This window comes from Zonotrichia leucophrys, chromosome 4A, assembly GCF_028769735.1.
Source record: "Zonotrichia leucophrys gambelii isolate GWCS_2022_RI chromosome 4A, RI_Zleu_2.0, whole genome shotgun sequence".
NCBI classification, from domain to species: Eukaryota; Metazoa; Chordata; class Aves; order Passeriformes; family Passerellidae; genus Zonotrichia; species Zonotrichia leucophrys.
Genome location: NC_088174.1, coordinates 9,625,565 through 9,647,764, shown reverse-complemented (window position 1 = coordinate 9,647,764; position 22,200 = coordinate 9,625,565). Strand labels below are relative to the sequence as shown.

At 38.1% G+C, this 22,200-nt stretch overlaps 1 protein-coding gene across 4 annotated transcripts in view; it reads right to left on the bottom strand.

Moving 5' to 3' along the window:
- TENM1 (teneurin transmembrane protein 1) overlaps positions 1 to 22,200 on the bottom strand; it is a 774,924-nt gene that overhangs the window by 259,303 nt on the left and 493,421 nt on the right. The gene's annotated exons all lie outside the window — the stretch shown is intronic.

Sequence of the window (22,200 nt, the reverse complement as noted above, 5' to 3'; positions counted from 1 at the left end):
ACTCAAAATCCACAGCTTGATCTCTTCCAAAAATAATATCAGAATTCTGGTCCATACAAGGCTACAGAAGGAAGTTTTACATGATCAAGCAAAAGAAAGGCAATCAGGTCATCTGTTCTCAGCACCAGGACAATCCCTCTGTGTGGGCTTGGAAAAGCTCTTCCATATTTCCATCAACCAAACAAAATATTTTTTTTATTTCTGCAGTAAGGCTGCATCACTTCATCCACCATTTACAGCTTCTGGATGCTGGAATTGTAAGATGCATAGAGTACCCATTAAAGACACCCAAAAAGTGGGGTTTGGAAAGGGCAGGTGCAATCCAACACAAAGCTCAGCCAGTCACTGGCTCTTGTGACAGCTCACGTAAGATATTCTGGGGATATTTAAACTGCACTAAGAACTCTGTAAATATGCTAAGCTACCTTGAAATCTTAAGAGTAAATGTTGTCCCTATATAAATTATAAATACTGTCAATTTATTTGTTTACTGACATCTTGAGTTTAATATAACAATCACCTTGACCCCCTGTTGCCAATTACAATGGTAATAATTACATAACTAATATTTCTCTTACTCCCTTTTCAGAAAATAATTTTGGCTAAAATTCTACAAGAGGGAACAATTCTTCAAGTGACTTTTTACACAAAATAGCCACAAATAATTCCCCTTGCCTTTCTGGTAATTCACTTACATTACACAAGTGAAGAGTTTGGATCAACTTCCCAGTTTTCTCTTTAGCTGGCTGTACAAAATCTTAGAAAACTCCAACTCTATTGTCTCTGGCAGAAATAGTGGCAGTTCTGTTGGCATCATTCTCCTTTTTTAGTTTGACTTCTACTACAGCTCCCAAACTGGGTCTCCTCCCTGCACTTTAGAAGACTGATATCCACACGCAAGTGCATTGTGACAATGGAGGGAAGGGTGTTCGCTGGGCAGACAAGAAAGACTTAATAGAATAAAACACAGAGAAAATACATGTCTCATACAATGAAGTAATTTTTCTTAATGTTTTAAATAAATGCTGCTTTTCATTCCTCCCAAACCACATTTATAGTATAATTATATGATTGCTGGGGGTTTTATACAGCTGAATTATAGGGTGTCTCTTCCACATTTAGTTTGTGAAAGAGTCTCTCTGCTTCCCTTCATATCTCTCTAACCACCGACAAGGATACTCTCAAGGCATTCTATAATTCAATTACAGCGATCCTCTGAGAAACATATAATTTTATAGAAAGATTTAGGCCATCATGTATCCCTTTCTTCCCTGTTATGAAAGCATTTGTCTAAAGTCTGGTATTAAATTTCAGAAGGTCTGAAACAATCTTAACCCAATAGTTTTCAAGAGTGCCATTTGACAGTTGCCAGGCTGGCACAAGCCCTGAGCTCCCGTTTAAGCTCAGGTGCTCCATGGGCTAAGGACGTGCTGCACACAAAACACCACACAGGGAGTGTCTGATGGCTTGGGTGTGTAAATATACACATGATGCATGTTCCCACCTCAGTTTCTATGCAGCTAAACCGGACAGAAATAGACACCAACATTCAAAGCAGTTCAACTGTAACACCACATTCTTAGCTGTTGTACTGGATGTCGTACACTAATGAGAAAGCAAAACACAAATGTCTGAGCTAATTAATAAACAGCACTCTAGTATCAAAAATGCTTCCTCATCATACAGGTCTTTCCAGGCACCAGAAATATTGGTTTGCAACAAATTAGATATAGGTTTGTAAACACCAGAAATATTGGTTTGTAACAATCAGAAAGCCTTATATATGTTTCTTTTCCTAAAGGAGTGATATCATGCTGATTCCAGTGAAAAACTGAAGAAATACTGAATGGATACTTCCCTCTCAGTTCAATTTGTCACACTCTTCACAGCACAGGAAAGCCTAACTAGTGCAAGTAACTCCCTCAAACAAGCTACAGATGGTCTGAATTTGTATTCTAACAGAACAGTTGTAACTTTGCAAATAGCAGCTCCATGATCCCTGCACAACTCAACTGAAGATGTACATGGAAAATGGGTTTAAATTTGCACTCTTGAACAGATTTAATTTCCATTATTTCTACTCAGTTAGTTCTATCACTCCGATGAAATTCAGTTTCTTGCAGCTTCTGTTTTAAATCCACTGTAGGGACTTAAAAAAATTAATTCATTTAAATAAAGTTTATTTTACTGTTTAAAAATTTTAATCTAGTCCTATTTTTTTCTAAAAATCAGTATTTATTATACAACATATATTTCCTATTATCCTGTGTGGAACAAAATATTATAAGAGTAATACAGAATTTTAAGCTTGATTTTCAGCTTGCTTAAACATAATCACATGGAACACTGAGTAAACTGTAAAGAAAAATAATGCAAGTATCTCAAAGTGAGACAATTGTGAGAGGAGGAAAAAACAGTAAGAAATCTGCTCACAGTTCTGAAATACTTTGACACCAGTGAGTTTAATCTCCTGATTAAACCAGAGAGAGGACTTTGCTTACCCTGGTGTAAGTAGGGCTTTCCAGTGTCAGACTGCTCGTGCTAGGGATCTGAATTGCTTTTACAAGGCCACCAGCAACAGCTTTTCCAAATGCCTGAGCTCAAAGAGAAACAAGCTTTTTTCATCAGGAACTTTACCATCTTGAGGCATTTAGTCATGTCTAAAAAACCAGAGATGTGGAAGCAACAATGCTTGCTGTAGCTAACTTGTGGAACACAGCAGTGAACCTAGCACTGAATTCCAAACCCAGGGAAATAACACTGAGACTTCCTGACAACATTCTCTTGGTCAAGAATTTTCTGATCTAGGAGACTGAAGTTATTTTAACCATGAGGCTGGAAAGCAAGAATTTTCACTGTTAATACATACTATTTTAGTTATACATAACAAAAAATCCCTTTGTGTATTTAAGTCATCACTAGTGATTTTTCACATGTCACCTGAAATGGAGGCTGAAAGTATCCCTGGAGCTCACGACTCCATCTGTACCATGTAAGGAAAAGAGACCTTGTATGTTTTCAACTTTACTTGAATTTATTGTAGTGTTTTTCAAATTTGCAGCCTCAGAGCTATCTCTGACTCATCTCTTTCTTCAGCAAAATCAAAACAAGCCATCAGAATAATTCAACTGCACCATGGCAGTTTTTTTTCTATTTCCTAGGTTTTCAAGCATGACTGGATGGCAGCCAGTGCCCAGTGCTGATTTTTGTAAGGATAACCACAAGCTACCTAGGGAAGGAAGAAAGTTGCCGGTTGACATATCATATTTCATCTATCATAATTTGTCAGCTAAACCCAAGAAGGGTTTCTAAAAAGAGAATCTCAATGGCACTTCAAGAATTTTGTTTTTCAGATAATGCTCACAGTTGACAAAAACTTTTAAACTTGTTCAGATTCCTGGTGAAATTAAGCAGATGTCCTGAGTTATTTCACAACTATTTTTACATGCATGGGTTTTTTGGAACAAGCAGCTCTCAAATGGTGATACAAATGACACTGCAGTAACACTAAATTGACACTGAAAAATAGAGCTGGATTTAATTACCTTCATTTTGCAAAGCAGATCAAAGCACCATAATTTTTACCACACAATCTGATTGTTGCTACAGAACAATCTAAACGTTAAGCGTATTTTAAAAAATACGTTATTTGTGTAAATTCAACAATTACAGCATCTGAGGTAACTAAAAAATGGTGACCTAAATCAAACTAATTCCAACAGAAACGCACCTGAAATCCATGATTCTCACAAAGATAACTGAAACCTATGCCAAACAAGAAAACAAATATCTGCAAATTCTAGTTTAAAGGGACCAAAAGATACCTCATGAGCGTCACATAAATAAAACAAGTGTAAACCACTGCAGAAGCTGTCTGCAATGCCCAGCTACTGGTGCACTAATGACTGTCAGAAAGGGATCAAGAAGCTTTTGGTGAGGAAAAAGTCAATATTATACCTAATATCCTAAGTATATACCTACAGACCAAAACTGCTAGCAATATTTTATATTCTACTTAAAATGGATGGCTGCTGTTCATAAAAACATTTTGGTGACATGCAGTTTTGGTATCACTTTCCACCAATTTTATAACAGTATAAAAGGGTCCATCATACAGTAATCTGAGCTGTAGTTTCAACTACATAGAAATAATGTTTACTTCTGTAATGAAGGCTGTCCTACTCAGTTTGACTGGAAATACATTTTCATTTGACTCCTTTCATTTAAGAAAAGCTGTGCAATATCCACCCCTCTGGCCTGGGGCTTGAACAGCTTGTTCAGCTCCTCTCAGTCATTAACTGCCCATGTGACCTTGCACAAACCACTTTTCAATGTGTAAGGCTGAGATAATAGCACTCTTCTACATCATAAGAGTATTTGGTGGATAAGAATGTTAAGGAGTGCAAATTGCAGGGAAGGCACAATTGTAACTTTGCAGAGAGAGAAAGATTAGTCTCCACTTATTCCACAACCCATTATCAAAGTCAGGTGTGGCAGAAACAGGCAGAAGATTGGTGAGAATTACTGATTTTCTTGGATATTCAGGTGCCTTACAGCCATAGAAACTAGTTTAATTTTGTTAAGATATTGCGCTGATCCCTTTGTGGAAATCAAATTGTTGGTGCCTTGAAACCTGACAAAACCAAGCAGTAAAAAGGGAGGCAGATATTCCAGTTGGGTCTTGGCTTCTCCCTCTCTCAATTTATCAACCTTAGCACATGCCTTTATTGGTCTCAGTGTTTCTGGGACTGATTTGTTTACTCCAGATTCAACATCCCTGTACACATAACTGGAACTGCCTACAGAAAAACCAACACAAAACAACCCCCAGGTTCTGCCCAGAATCAAAGGCAGTAGCACTAACACAGGAATGATAATTTGTCTTTGCAACTGGGCAGAGCTTGGCAGCCAGCAAACATGTCAGGCCTACTGAATAATTCCCACGTGATATAGGACAACACAAAAAAACCCAGACCAAAGAAACCAGAGCTCCTGGCTGACCACCCAATAACAGAAAATAAGAAGCAGTATCCTAGATTTTTCTGGGAAAGGGAATTCATGGAGATGGGGTTTGTTTTCAGTTTGTGATGACAACAGGCACCAGAGGATCCTGTCATTAATCTGCCTCCAGCTGTGGTGCTGGAGAGCACTTGACACATACAACTGAACTTAGCATTTAATTTCCTTTCACCTACAAGGCAGGGTCAGGGGAGTGCTGGGCATTTCTCCTGCATTTCAGTCCTCCAGCTCTGTGCCTCAGTGCAGCTAATTGGGAATTCTAGTGGGTGACCACTTAATCAGCACCTTACAGAGCCACCAGACTCATCTCTCTGAATATGAATGCACTGAGTTTCATGACAGTACTCTTCCTTAAAGATAAAAATGTATTTGAGAATGATGTAGAGGATGTCAAAATCATGCCTTAGATTTGCTACTGGCCCCCATGGCATGGAGAAAGGTTAGCTTGGATATTGTTGGCAAGCTGCCTGAACTCCACTGTTAGGTGCAAGGACTCAATCTTTTGCCATTGCCAGAAAGAACCATACACTAAGACAGGGAACCAAGCAGGACGGAGGGAAGAGATTAGTACAGTGAGAAGAAAAACAAGTAATGGAATAAATAATAACACTGCAGGGCTTTAAAGACAAAAAGATTGCTGGAAAGAAAATACCATATCAGATTTGTTTTTAATAAGAAAGTGAGAGTCTGCCAGGAAGCCCTGAAGAGGAAAACTACTAAATCTTCTTGACAGTGATCCTTGGAACACAGTGGAATAATACATTTTAACACAGTGTTGAATTTTAACAAACAGCAAAGGCCTCATTAAAATGTTAAGTACAGAAACAAAAAATTATCAAGATTTTGGAATCTGTGAATTCCTCATAACTATAACAATAAAAGGGAAGTAAAATACATTTATCCTACTACATTTTTATTGTCATATCAGAAAGTGACCTGATAGTTAATGAATAATCAACAAAAAAGCATAAACATGCTTAGATTACTGTTTGACAATTTATATCTAGGGGGAAGCTAAACAAAACAGGAATGCTCTCCTTACTATGTATGTCTTCAAAAGATTAAAATGATAGCTTTGTTTTTATACAAATCCAAATCTTTTTCAAGGGAAAATCTCTTACATGTTAAAGATCATCTATGAATATAATAATTTGGAATTCTTGCAGCAGGAGGAGTAGTATATGATATTCTTTCTAAAATTCCTCTTATTAAGTTTTCCTACAGCTTCCAGGTGCAGTCAAAACCTAAGGAAAAGTTACAACTTTTTATCTATAGTTGGCATGTTATTAACACAGAATTCTGAATGGCAGGGATGTTACTGGCTGCTGTGCCAAGTCCTGTTCACAAACCTTCAGCTTTCCAGTGACTCAAAAGAAGAAAATAGCTCATTGTAAGTGTGTAATATCTGCAAACAGATACAGAATATTGTCCCATAAAATTAATAATTAGCTTACCTTGATGAGGTTGAAAGATGCAGAAAAGGCTATTAATAAACTGAATCAAAACCACTTAGCAAATAAAAATTACCCAGTCCCAATATCTGAATTGAGTTTTACTCAAAGGTAAGAAGAAATCTCAGTAGTATTGTTTATGGTTTGCCACACCTACATAGATTTTTATTATGGTGCCAGTATAAAAATGAGAAAAGATTTGCAATTTACCTTCTGATAAGCAGGTGGTCTTTGAACAAGACTACAAAGTAATCTTCAAAAAAAACAAACAACAAGGAAGCATGCCTGAAAACAGCAGATCAATTGCTTTCATTAAACACATACCAGTATTCTTTCAAAGATTCATTTGTTTTAGACAATTAACTGATGATAAAAGAACTTTCCAGATCTTTTAAGGAGTACATAAAAGACTAAAAAACTCAAAGTTCAGTAAACATCCCTGTTGTCCCCCCAGCAGCCCTCATCTGGTTGAAAGTTGTGGCAAGCCCTGCTGTGTCTGGTCTGTGGCAATGCTGGCACACTCTACTCCAATAAAAGGAAAACTTGCTACACCTGACAATCATCCTGAATTCTTTTCCATAATCCCAGAGGTTGATCATGCCAACCTGTGATAGTTAAGTGCATCTAGATGGAGATATTTGAGAAAATTGTGACTCCTTCTCATACAACAGTTAGAGAAAATAAACACAAAGCTGTCCAGCTTAGAATCTAGAGGCAAAAAGTAAGATGAAAATGTAGGCCTTAGTCAGACAAGGACTTAGATCAAGCTGTGAAGACGCTGCTTTTACCATTCAATCAAGTATTTATGGAAGTCCAATACAAAGCTGCATTTACAGAAATCCATAACTCCAGCTTTAATGTAAAGGCATAGAATTTTGGTTGCAAACACAATCTTGGCTTTTCAATTACTCTGGAAATGCCCTGCTGTTTAATAAGCAAACTACCATGAATTACCCCTTAATACAGAATTGGCTGGCTGAAGCCTGGCTGGGGGATTGATATTTCATTAATTTATTTCACTTATTAACATACAAACACTGTTGGCCTTGTAAACTTTCCTTCAACCTTTTTTGACTCTTCAGACACATCCAACTGAGATGCAGGCCCTCATCAGAGGATTTCTTGAAGTTAAAACCATAGCCTTCACCAACAGGATTGTCTTTGAGCCCATTTCTATCCTTGGTCTGCATTTACTTCCCCTCTTAAGTTTTTGAACAAATGTTGACATTCTCAGACTGCACAGCAGTCAGAAGATGACTAATTCCTAATCTTGTGTTCTTAGGCAACTGCCTCAGTAAGGGGAAGGGAGCCAGGCTCAGATATATCCTTATCAGCAAATGCTGCTCCCCATCATCATTTTCACACCCATCTTAATACACATACATTCCTAAAACAAGGAAAATACTTAAGATCCTTCCCCCCAAACAACAGCTACATTACATTTTTCAATGCAGTACTTTGATTAAAGTACACACAGTTACAAAAGCACAACTAATTCAGTGCACTCAGGACGTGTAACATTTTTTGACTGCTAAGGCCACATGGACAAAGACAACAAGGCCTTTCAGCTCTAACCCAGCAGCTCAAATTTAACTCAAGTGTCTGGTATGAGCTAATGGATAAAAAAAGCAATGAGGCTGGGGTCTAGATGATCTTTCTTTCATTCACAGCCACTGCTGTTTAATCAGTATACAGCAAAGTCGAGACTGACTGAATTTTTATCCAAATTCTTAACTTTCAGTGAACAAGTGGACTCTTATTTGAAGCACAGGCATCAATGGAACATAGAAGGGTGTTAATCTGATTCTAATGAAAGAATCTCTAAGGTTGACTCGCTGGGCAGAGGGCTGTACACAGCACTAAGTGACAGGTGAATGGAGCAAACAGGACCCTGTGAGCACATCTGCAGTCACAGGCCAGCCCTGGGACAGAGGGACCAAAGCCACAGGAATTCAGGGACAGCACTGCCACAGAGCAGCAGCTGTCAGCCTCCCTGCATCTGCACTGTGATTAGGACAGAGGATTAAGATATTTGGATTTAGATATTCTAGATATTTATGGATTTTGATATTTGCAAGAAATACCCCAACACAAATGACTAGTGGTGATATATTTAGTATTTATTATTTTTAAAGAAAATCACTGCATTTAACTGAAATTAACTGCATTTAAATTTTATGGAATAAGAAAGAATCCTACAGCTAAACAATCATGTAGCCACAGGATGTTGGTTTATAAATTAATGGAAACACCTACCTCATATTAAGCCAGCTTGTCACTAATGAAAAACATATCCTACAGAAGAGTTGTCAAAAATTTACAGAACAATTCCCAGAATAATTTTTAGCATATAAACCAAGCAATAATTGAAAAAAAATAAAGGAAATAGTTGGAACCCAATCAAAACAACACAACACTAAAAGAGTTTTGTTTTTAAGGGGCCTTGTGGAGGTCCAACACCATGCACAAAGCAGGTGTAACTTTAACAGTAGGCAAGGTTCCCTGCAGCCCTCTTCAGTCAAATTTTGACTTGGCTAGGATCCCACAACTTCCCCAGCAATGCATTCCCAGGTCCATACCAACCTTCATCAGTAAGAATTCCCTGTGCTGTGTTGCTAATCAGCACCTCCCTGTATCCCTCCTGCCTGTTCCTCTTGTCCCTGTGCACCCCTGAGGGCAGCCTGGCCCCTGCAGCTCATCACCCACGGACATGCAGGAGGCCCAAGAGCAGGGCAAGGATGAACTCAGCCCTTCCCTGCAAGGCCACTCTCCCCCAGCCCCCATTCAGCCCACTGAAGCACTTCAGAGTGAGGAAGACCTTGTGTGGGAGAGTTCCAAAGCCATTTGCTACTGACTTCACACTGCTCCCACTACTATGCTAACATCAAATGCTTATGCAAATTTCAGCCTACCACCCTGCTAGCTGAAAATACTATTAATAATTAAACTGACCAAAAATACTCTTTTTCCCCCTATTCCCCATAATGGAGATACCATCTGTTGTCTATTAACCCTCAGTTTTTCAGCAAAAATGCTGAAGTTCGTCCTGTTCTGCAATTCCTGGCAGGCTGACTATTTATAGCCCATCTGAATGATTTTCTTTCAGTTTTTACTGGGAGTGAAAGAAGTAAAGTATTTTTACAGTAAAGTATTTTTATTTGTCCTTAATGCACTATGTTTGGTATGTACTGAGATATTACCCTTTGTCTGAGAAAAAGGGTCAAAATCATGTGCATATCACATCATCCCTGCACCAAACAGATTTTTGCCTAATACAAGTTACACACAAGGTGTATATTTGTAGGTTTATATAAAAGTACAAGTAATTTCACATGCATTTCATGGATGAGATACCTGCTCTTTCCTCCCAGATGATACCTTCAGACTATTAATCTTTTGCAGAAAAACACAAAAGAAATTAACAGTGTATATCAAACTAAGTAAATCAGAAACTTATTCTTTAAAAGGACTGACTAATCTTGTAGTCAAATCCTGATAAAATATCTCACCATGTCTCCTCCAGAAGCAGAAGAAACCATACATAATGACAATTATTTTCAGTAACCAGAAGCACTGCCCAGGTATTGGACACTTTTCCAAACTGCCTGTGAGCATCACTAGGAAGGGTCCTGGTGGGCCCAAAGTGAATCCTACAGGCCTATCTAGTCTGAATTATTTCCAGACTTCACCAGTGAAGCTCAGAGCATATACTTAAAGAAATTTTCTTTAGTCACTGCTAAAATGTTTAGTAACTACAACATTTCAGCTACAACTCAACACATACTTAAAAAAAACCAACTAGTGATCAAAGCGTAATTATTTTTAATGAAACTATTGATTACTAATTTTAAGGTTAAGAAAATAGTTAATATTTGGAAATAGTAAAATGGCATTCAGTAACTGGGATAATCAGTAGAAATTCCTAAAGAACTTATTTTAGCATGCCAAATAATCTGTGTCTAGTACATGTGTACACTGCTTCCCAAAAGCTCCTGTACATGCACTCTACAACAAAGAAATAATTATTTGCATTTTTTGCTGCAGTAAGATAAATATATACCCAGTAGTACAATCTGACCACCATTCACTCTTCCACAACTTCAACTCCTATTTGAATCTGAGCTTGGAAAATACTATTTTTATTTGGCATTTCCATAATTGTTTTTGGGGAGGCAGAGGGGTGATTCGGCAGAGTTCAACAAAACTGGTCCAAAAAATGGTAATCCCCAGCTACAAATGCAGCAGTCCTTAAAGGCAGTATGCTTAATAACTGACATTGATTAGAGTCTCTAAATGTTCCTGCTGGGGTTTAGACACGTGGCAAAATGTTCCCTGTGAAATCACACTGGCTGATGGAACAGCCAGAACAAGATGATGTGCTCAAGCTGATGTTTCTTTGAATTTCAGCAGAGGAGGAGTTCCCATTCACATCTTATACCACTTCTAACTGAAATATATTCAAAGAACTTCTTTGCTCCATTTCTCACCATCAATTTGGCAAGTTGAATAGTAAACCCCACAGCACCATATGGTAGAAGACAGCTGAGAGATAAACGTGTTGTGTAATGTCAATCCTAATGAGTGATAGAAATAAAACTCAAAGAGCTAAATATCTGGCTTAAGCAGCAAAAACTCACAGTTAAGGATAAAAGCCTATTGTACAGCCAGTGCCAACTATTTCCAAACTGTAATATTGTAACTTACAGATGTGTGGTACCACTTTTGCTCCTCACAGCAGACTAAGAAATATGCATTCTCCCAAACTCTCAATGAGGAGCTCAGCAATGCCATGAGCTATGCCTAAGAGCTCAATGCTGCTGGAGGAGAAAGGCAATGTAAACACATCCTTGTATCTTTCTCCATTTGAGTACAGAGAAGAGGAAGAGAGGAGAGCCTACTTTAACACTAATTCAGTACAGCTTATTGCATATGTAAAAACTCAGCTTGAAAAAAGCAGATAGCAGGAAACACTTAGCATTTGAGGAAATGCAGGTTTTAAGATGTCTCAAGCATTTTAGCTGTTTATTTTTTAACATCAAATACACTACTGACAATCCCAGACACAGTTTCAGCTCTAGACACATAGCAAGCAAATCTGTTCTCCCTCCTACTCCCTCCACCCCTTCAAAAAATAATCCTATAGTTCAATCTTTCCCACTAATATAAGAGACTCAGATATGGTAATGCCTTCAAAGGTCTGATTTTTTAAACTTTTGTCCTAGCCTCTTTCTTCTTTTAGAATACACCTTAAAACTGGAGAAAATTAAGTCCCCACCAAGAGTGGCTGTTATTGAAACCCATCTGTATAGGCCTAGAGTTGCAAAAGCATCACAACCTGACACATTATTGGGTAGAGGAAAAGGTACAGAATATTCTATAGAAAAAATTCTCTTGCAATATACAAGTATACAGACAGGAACAACTATTGAGGAAACCAAGCCTCCTGAACAGTCCCCAAACTGGCTGCATTGCAGGGTGCATTTCCTGCTTTCCCCAAAGAAATCAATCCTGGCTTCTATGTGCCCCTGCACTTAGTTGGCCAATAATGATGAGAATGGCTTAAGTCCATTTTCTTGCACCCCAAATCCTGTGTTCAATTTACAATAAGAAAGACACCGAGAGGCTGGAGCAGGTGTAGGGAAAGGCAGTGGAGCTGGGGAAGGGTCTGGAGCCCAATTCTGATGAGAAGCAGCTCAGAGTGTTTAGCCTGGAGAAGAAAAGGCTCAGGAGCGAATTCATTGCTCTCTACAACTCCCAAAAGGATATTGTAGCCAGGTGGAGGTTGGCCTCTTCTCACAAGCAACTAGCCACACAATGAGGGAAATGGCCTCAAGCCGTGTCAGGGGAATTTCAGGCTGGGTATCAGGAAAAATTTCTTCAGTGGAAGTGTGCTAAGGCACTAGAGCAGGCTCCCCAGTGAGGTGGCTGAGTCACCATCCCTGGAAGTGTTTGAGAAACAAGTACACTTCATCATCTTGAAGTATCTTTTCAAACCTTAATGATTCTATCTACGATTGCCTCCTGCTGCCCTCTGCCCTGCTAACAGGCCCTACACTGCCCCAAACAGACTACTTTCACAGAAAACTAAAACAAAGGTCTCAGGCTTTTCTCCCTGAACTTCAGACAGATGTTTTATACAAGTTTTTACAACTAATAGTACTTTTAATCTGGCACTGTTTCGTTTTAGAACAAAACCATAAAGTTCATGTTCAACAAATGCAGCTGCCCCACACTTTTGTCCTCTTGGCATATATGCTACCTATTAATCTAAATCCTGTTTGCCTTATATTACTATTTCATTATTAAATATGTAAAATGAAGACTAAGAATTCTGTTTCCCTTCCAGTATTTGATTCCACCTCTTGAATTTCAGGAAGACTCTATAGTGTGACTTCTCCCTATTTAAAATATTGCGGTTACACTGCAAATGTGCAGATCTATTTTGATTTGTATCACTCAACAAAGAAAGCAGCCAACAACACTGAGCTCACAAATGCAGAGGAGGTTAAAGATCTAAGTCCTTTGGTACTCAGACCACTTCAATTTTAGTCAGTCTGTCAAGTACCAAAAAGTTTCCTACATGGCTTACTCTACAAAATTTTTAACACTCCTCTATTAGTTTGTAATTGAAATTGAAACATGGCAAACTTCAATTTCCATTTAATGGAGTAAGAGACATTCACTGAAAAGATAACTCAAAGTAAAAGGCACATTTGTTCAGATATCCATTGCAGCCCTACAGAGTGATAAAGTCAGGAACACAACTTGGACAGCAGAATGAACATCATGTTCAGACACTCAGAAGTTGGATGCCAATTTTTATAAATGCTATCTCAATTATCCATGTTTTCAAATAGAGTAAATTTGTGTGTAATATCAGAACAAGTAGAGCTTAGTTTAAAACTATTAATTCATAGTGCTAGGGAGATCAATGTTTTACTTCCATTTTGCTGCCATGTAAAATTAGAAATAACTTCAGAGGCTCCTGTGACAGTCACAAGAGTTTTAGGCTCTGACTTGTCCCTAAGCTCCAAAAAACGTTATCAAACAAATTCTGAGTGAAGGAGCAAAAAGGATAAGGTAAAGGAGTATAGGGAACAGCTTTTCTACGTGTTCACTTGAAGCACTTTAAGCTTAAGGTGCTTCAAGCAGCATTAACTTCTCCTTAGAGCCATCGCTTACTTCAAAATACTCCTATCCTAGCAGACACCACCCACATGCAAAATAGAAGTGATTTGAGAGAAACAGTTTACAAATCAAGAACGAGGAAGGAGAGAACAGATAAATACAGCAAACAGATGGGAAAAGAAAAAGGGAAAAACTAACTATACAGTCCTGGGTAAAAGGCAGTGTCAGAGCAGTGGAGTGGTATTAAACATTACAGAGATACCACAAATGCAGAGTTATATGCAAGCATCTGAGGACAATGAACTTGGCAGGCATTATGGATTATCTTTTTGTTGAGTAAACAGGACAAAGGTGATCCAAACACTACACAAGACTGAGATAAAACTTGGTACAGGCTGATCTGTGCATGAATTTTGTCTTCCTCTAAGCTATAAACAAGGAAGCAGGCCACAGAAATTTCAGAAGAGGAAAGTTAACCAGTTTATATTTGATAAGGCAGAGAAAGTGAATTGGGGGAGATGTTGAAGTGACAAGCCAGAAATCTAGTTTTTACTGAACAATTTTCAGTGGTTATGTAAGGAATGTGTTTAGGGAAGACTAGAGGCAAATGGACATCACAATCAAGAAGAACAGAACAAGATTAAGAGATTTAACTCTTCTGTCAGAGGAGTGATGTTATCTGAAAATGTAATTACAAAAAGCCCACTCACTTGGCCAGTTTAGGTCAATCAGAAGTCACAGAAATGGGCCTGCTGCAGTGGTGAGTGTGAGCTATCAAACTCTACAGTCCTTCAGGCAGAAAACAACTGCAGATAGAAACAAACCAAACCAAAGAAACAGTGACCAAGCTCTTAGCGCCAAGTCTGTACAAAGACAAGTGGGCAAGAAAGCAGTGCTAGAAATATAGGGGCAACAGTCAAAATTCATCTGTAAAGTAAGAGGAGGAAAGATAAGCAAGAAAGTATTAGAGACAAGCAAATGATCCAGGAGACCTTTGATTCAGGAAAGTCCAAGGAGAAAAGGATTTTAGGAACAGAACATAGTATGAAATTTTAAAAGAATCCAAGGGCTTTCAGAGGATAAATGGATTTTGTTCTGACCTTTTCTTTGGTATTATTTCCTAAGCAAAACAGAAGTCATTCAGCAACCCACCCCAGGTTCTGTCACTGGACCCTAACAAGCTACGAGAATGCTTGGTAATCAACCCACCTTCAGCAACTCCATACACCACAAAAAGTCACTGAGGTCTTCACAGCAAAATTTCCACCAGTAATTCCCTACTTCTAAGAAATGGTTATTAGACTTCAGAAAAAGAAGCTCAAGAATATTTTTAATTAGTATTTATGCTTAAGCACAAACATTCTTCTCATTTGAGCACCAACACGAAAAATCAGCAACAGACAGGATATAGAGGCTCCCAAACACAACAGAACGTGGGCTTCACTGGCCCTCTGCAAAAGGAGGAATTCAGCAGAAATTTCACACATCAATGATAGTTACATATTTTAACCTTTATAGATTATTTTTACACAAGGAGAAATGAAGAACAACATTACTAATTAAAATCTGAGGAGTGATATGTCTGTTTTAAGACTTCTCTAAGGTGGTGGAAAGCAAGTCATAAGCTTATAACTTCATTGCTTGAGCTGAATTTTCTCAGGTAACTATATGCAAGCAGATAAAATTTCTTTTCACTTTTTCAGAAAGTATAATAATTATTTTCTGAAATAGGATTTTTTTCATCTAAATATTCTCTTCTAGAATAGGAACACAAAGTACAGAATGCCTAATGCAATACTCACTTAAAGATCTAATTGTCCAACCAGTATGTCAGAAGTGACTTGACTTTTAAGGGCAAGAAGATGCTGAACCTGATCCAAGTTTGTTAATTAATAGCCTCCCTAGATAAATTATTTTTTACTGTTGTACTTGATTACTAAATCTCTCTGCTTCAAGGCAACAGATGGCTTCAATTCCCCCCAAACCAAAAAGTCCATAACTCTCCATACTACAACAATCTAAATTTAGTTAGATGCTTAAATATTAGTATTTTTAATTGAGTAATGAAACAGCCATGGATAGATGAAAAATCCACTCTTCAAATCTTCTGGACATTTACAAGTTCAGAAAATTATTGCTTCATTCTTGTTGTTTAGTGAATCCTTGGTCAGCACTAGGAACGTTAAAAAAACCACAAAAACAACAAAAAAGCACCAAATCCTTGACAGCAAATTTGAAACCACTATGAGAAGAATGATGAATCACACCCTTCTGTCAAGACTGCCACTTAAACATTCTGTGTCATAAGAAAATCAAAACACAGTGCACACTCTAAAGATGTCAGTTCTGTCTCTCCAATAGCTCCTTCCCCTTTTAAGCTTTCCAGCCTTCCCAGCTGACCCACGATCACCGCAATGTTTAAACACAGCCCACAGGAACCCTTCTCTCTCAGTGACCATACACACCACGACTCCAAACACAAACACCACTTATTTCCTCCTGTTCCTATGGCATCATGACCTAAGGGCCACCAAAGTCAGCAGAAACCTTTTAATTGATTTGAAAATATGTCCTCTGACCCTGGTGTTGCAAAGATCTGCACAGACAGATCTTTGCTTCAGTGATTCCACCACTCTTCATAGAATCAGGACTACTAAAATACAGTTGCTGGTTCTTTGTAGCAGTTTTGGATTTTACACCATTCCAGTTAGTGAAAATGCTGTGGAGTTTCTTTATCAAACTGCATTAACACCCATAAAAGGATAAATTGAAATTCCTGATAGTGTGTCAATGTGTGTGTCAGAATCTTGGAGCAAAACAAATGGGACTCTTGTCAGACACATGAGCACTCTGAATAGGTCCTGCCTGGCCATTTATTAATGCTTTTACAGTAACATTTTCAACACATACTATTAAAATAACTATTTTAAATTTCACCCCAATTATGTTCATTTTCCTCTCCTGGAGTTCATTGTATCTTGTGTTTAATACCTCATGCACTGAAATGTTGTCAAAACACTGAGGTTGAAAACTTAGAGATAATTTCATTTTCCAGTACACCATTGCTTGTCGCTGCATTCTGCTTTCTACAAAATCAAGTCAAAGAGAAGAGAGTTCATCAACATTTCTAATACATTAACTTTTGGTGGGTTTTTTTTTTCACATAAAAATTTTAATCCATTCGTAAGAGCCTGTTCTATTTAGAATTTAAAAGAAAGAAAGTCAAACCTCAGGGAAATGGAATTCAATTAATATGTATGTGTCCACTGGTGCTGGGGGAGAAGCTGATCTACATGTGGAAACCACAACACAGAATTCTCCATTGGTTTACGAAAGAAAAACAGATTTCATCTGCTGAAATGGTCAATATAAGAATACAAAACTTCTAATCTGAATTTTAATTAGAAATAGGTCAAGTAAATGCTCTTCCTCTCCCACCCATGACCCCCAACTTCCCTAGCACAAATCCCACAGTTCTGAAAAGCATGGTGTAAAGCAAATCTAAAAATAAAACTAATAATGTACTTTTAGCACTGCTATCAGGAAGAGCGACAGTTTTCTGTCATTTTTTCAAAACACAGTCATAAAAAGAATAAAATTTGAGAAACCTTGATTAAAGCAGTCACTCAGAATTATCTGCTTGACTATTAAATAAAATAATAATTTGCATAGAGTACTACCTGACTCTCCTTATGTAGTTATCTCCTTCCCAGGAGCTCTCAGAAGGCAGAAGTGTGGAGATGTCCTAGATACAAAGGCTCCCCCATCAGACACACACACAGCAGTCTCACAGGCACCCAATTTCACTGCAGTGCTACAAGTGGGGCAGCAATGAGACATTTGATCTCCAAAACAAGCCCAAATACTGCAAGAAGCAATCCCAGTTGAATAACATACTCCTGCCTGCCTCAAACTGAGCTGAAAGCAAGTCTAATATTAAAGGTACCCTGGCACATTGAAGAAGAGTTAAGAAATCATGTTCCTGTTCCTTGCAAGAAAAAAATCATCACAGTAGCAGGAGGGAAAAGTGCCCAGCCCTGCAGTTATTTACATGGGCACCCTGAAATCTGTGAGATCACATGAGGGAAAAATACAGGCTCCATCTCACAGCTATCAAAGACTAATCTCTGTATATCAAAGACTAATTCTCTGTCAATAATTCTCTTATTCATACTATGGATGTAAAGTTACTTACAATAGGTGCATTTAGGTTTTGACTCACTTGGAGAAATAGCAGAACCCTTTGGTCTCCAAGGTTTACTACTCAGAATTGTATTTCAATTCAGAAGCCAGTAAAATAGTTTAAAGCAATGAAAGGACTTAATTATTAGATAACAACTTATCTGTATATTAGACATCTGAATGGTTATCAGCTCTATAGGTTGTTGCCACAGCATATGTCACAGCTGAGACAGCCACAATACACAGAGTGTCAGTACACGATTTCAGAAGGCTTTAAGCATTCACCAGAGGAACACCTTACCACATCAGAAGGCTTCAGGCACCTGCCCACACAGAGCAACACCAGCTCACTTCAGAAGGCTGCAAGCATCTGCCCTGCTTGTTCTTCAGCCCAACCTTTTATCCCCTCCTGTTGATGCCCTGCACCTGTGCCCTCTGCTCCCTTTGGTGGTTGGTCAGTGTCCCTGGGCACTCCATGGCTCGTTGTGTCAGGGCTGCTCACCTGCTGCTCACAGCTGTGCCCACTGGGGATGGGGCTCAGCCCCACTCCCAATTAACACCAACTGTGTGCCTACAGGTTGTTACAAAATAGATGGTCAAAAGCACCAACAGGATTTACTTAAGTAAATTATAAAGTACCTACATATAATGAAGTTTGTAATTGGGATGGCTCAGCCTGGAAAAGAGGCTTTAGGGTGACGTTAATGTGGTCTTCAAATACTTAAAGGAAGCCTACAAGAAAGGTGGAAAGGAACTTTGGACAAGGGGGCTTTAAACTGAGAGCCGGTTTAGATTAGATTTTAGGAAGAAGTTCTTTACTGAGAGGGTGGTGAGGTGCTGAAACAAGGTGCCCAAAGAAGTGGTGGATGTCCCTGGAAGTGTTCAGTGCCAGGATGGATGGGGCCTTGAGCAACCTGGTCTGGTGAAAGGTGTCCCTGTCCATGGCAGGGGTGGGTTGAAACCAGCTGATCTTTAAGGTCCCTTCCAACCCAGGCCACTTTGTGATTCTATGACTTCAGAGGGAAACTAGATCTATTTAGTGGCATTATTTCTCACTTCACTTTCTTTTGCTCACCTATTTAAAACACACTAAAACTTAGTTTTTTATTTTATGCCTGTATGGTTAGTTTTCCCAGATAATTATTGCACACAAAACTAGTTTATGTGGAATAACAACAGAATATCATAGTTACCTTGCCATTTATTTGGAAGCACATTATTACAGGAGGACTCCTCCTTTGTTGAATTTAATTGCCTATGAAGATCTTGCCATTTGAGTCTGTCTTCTGGAACATGCATTTCATCATTATTTTTTAGCCTAGTTACATCAATCACCACAACTGCTGCAGAAGATTTCTGGGCTGTGAAGTGATAATTTGTTCCAGCGATATTAATGAGGCAAGCATTGGTCTTGAGGGAGGTGACAGCCCAGTGCTTTACAGACAGCAGCAGATTAACGTGTTGTACTGTACATTGTTAGAAACGTATCACTGGAGCATTCCAAATATTATTATCTACACTTAAGGTATTTTTGCCACCCACACTACAAATTACCCATTGAGTAATGTTAACATCCCTTGCCACAGTGCACTGTCACTTCAGGAAGAAACACCAGTGCTGGGTGGTTTGGGGAGTCTGGGAATGACACCATAGAATCAGGGAAAAAAAGCCAAAAAAAAAAGGGAAGATTAGTTGATGCTGTAACAGCATTCCCAGTATACTGCTGCAGGAAGCAGTACATCTGGAAACAACAGATGGTCTGTGTTTAAATGGAGGGAATAGAGGATTTTAATACCCATACATCTCTAATTCAGTTCTACAAGTTTGATTTCTACGTTTTCTCAGATTATGGAGTGTTACAGGATCTGTATGACAGGCTTTACCCATATTACTGTTACTATCAACATAGCCAGCTAAAGCCCTAATGTTGTACTATCTTTATCTGTGAACTCTGACTTAGCCATATGTGCACTTTCAGAAAAGCAGACTTGGTCTTTAAAAAAAAGCTTACACCGGAAATTTATATGAATTAAAACACTATTTGTTACAAGACAGATGTTCTATCACCCTGAATAATTCACAATCACCTATTCAGCCTTTTGCACTTGTTTTATGACATACTTTGTACAGGTACACATGGTTTTACAGAGTATTTTTAACATCAAGGAAAAAAAAGGAAAAAAATGACAGAATACAGGAATTTTTTCCATATATCCTTTCCACATAAATGTCTCAAGCTCTTAACTGATTTATACATAAGAGCTACTTACAGGCGTTCTAAAGAATAATCCTAACCATGCATGATTTACATTTACACATTTTAACTCAAAGGAGTGGAGGAAAGAGGATATGGCCATCTGCATAGAAAGCCTTCTGTGGATAACAGCTAGTGCTACCAGCTCTCCCAGCTCCTAATGCCAGATTGAACCATTTGTGACTGGTGCATGGGCAATGGCTGGCTGAGAGCTGCAAGATAAGCTTCTAGAAAGAAGGACCACTTTTTTTTTTTTTAAGCAGAAAGCACAATTATGTTCCTGGTGATTAATCTCTAGCAGAAATACAAGATAGTAAAGATGAATGAAGTGAAAATACTCTGAGAATTTTTCTTTTTATGTTATTTTCAACAGCATGTGCTCCAAGTATTGGAATTTCAAGCCTGAGACATCCTAAAACAAATTTAACAGGTGTATTATACTGATCCATACCCTTAGAAATGTAAAAGGATCCTTAATGGTGGCCAAAATTGGAAATTTGTTCAAGAATAATTAGCCCTTGTGCCTTTGTAATATAGAGGTCAGCATCTGTTTGAAGTAGGATTTGACATCAGTTGAAGCATATGGATAGGAATCCAAACTCTTTTTCTCATTAAAAATACACCATTTAATTTGGCTCAGTTCAGGACGATTAGCAATATGGGCTCGAAGAGAAGCTTACAATTGGCACAGGGAAAGTTGGCTTGGGCAGAAGACCAGAGGCAGAAGAGAATCCAGAAGCTTGTAAAGATGGCCTGCATAAACTATGCCAGTCTCTCGTTAATGCTATTAGCTCTTCATTTTCATAAGCACTCAGATATAGTAAAAACATTCAGTCAACAAGAAACACAATAATATATATATATATAAATCAAACAGTATCTCCTTAAAATACCCAGAGACCTGTCTTCCAAGCTTTCTAGAGATAACTGACTTCTAAAACTAAAACACATCCTGAGGTTATTTACTCCTAAGCATTATTAAAATCAATTAGACAAAACAGACATTTAATGAAGAAAGACATAATGCTCCAATTCATGATTTATGCAATCAAATACATTGCTAAGTTTAAAGGCTTACACAGTTATCGGACTCTAAAGTTCAAAGAATGTTGCAATGCAAGAAATATTTTGGAGAAGAGGTTTAAAAGCAAGTCCTAGAACTTTCCAATCTCTGTTCTAGAAATCAAAAAAGAAACAAACAAACAAACCCAGAAATAAATCCAAACTGAAAAAGTACACCTGTCACGTTAACATTCTCCTCTCTAGAACTTCTATATATGCACAGAAATTGCTGCACAGAATGATAATCCATCATTTTGTATTGACACACAGAAGGTGCTGGATCCAACATTATAAAAATAATCAGCTGTTTAATACAGATATTGTTTTTAAAGTTACTCTGAAACCTCTGACTGAAACCTCAGATGGTACCAAATGTAGCAAACTCATAAAAGCAGATCTAGTGCATTTGTCTAGGTATCTTTTTTCTTCCCCCATAGAATTACAGAAAAAATATAAAAGGAACAAAATACATTGTGTTTTTCCACAGTAAAATTGAGAATTAAAAATGAAAATTGTGGGACATTCCCCGCTGTAACGTTACATTTTACTTCCTGTAATTTAACTGAAGTTATCAGGAAGACTGAAAATTCACTGGCTTAAAGTGAACTGACTTTGAGCCTAGATTTAGTGTAAACTGCTCAAAAGAAAGCAAGAAACTGATTTCATCTCACCTCCTTGCACATGACCATTTTTTGTGCTTAATATTTTATCATCTTGCTATAAATACACAACACAAAGCCAACAAACAGAGTACACCCATGCCTCCTCCTACCACATGCGTATTTTTTTGTCCATCCACTGTTTATCAACTGGATCATCTGATGAGCCAACCAAACCTCTTCAGCAGTGCTGTGACTCTGCCAGGACATAGTGACAGCTCATTTGCTCTCAGCTCTCTCTGCTTTTACAGAAAGGGACTCCGAAATTACTTTTCACACACCACACCTGTATTTCTAGCAATGATGCTGGCATAACAGCACACAAATTCTCTCTCTGTGGTCCCAGGAGTAAAAGTTCACTTGTGCTCCATTTTTAGTTTGTTTAAATAGGACTTCTATCAAAACCCTTGCCTTGTTGCTCTTCATAAAAACTCCTTGCTTCAGG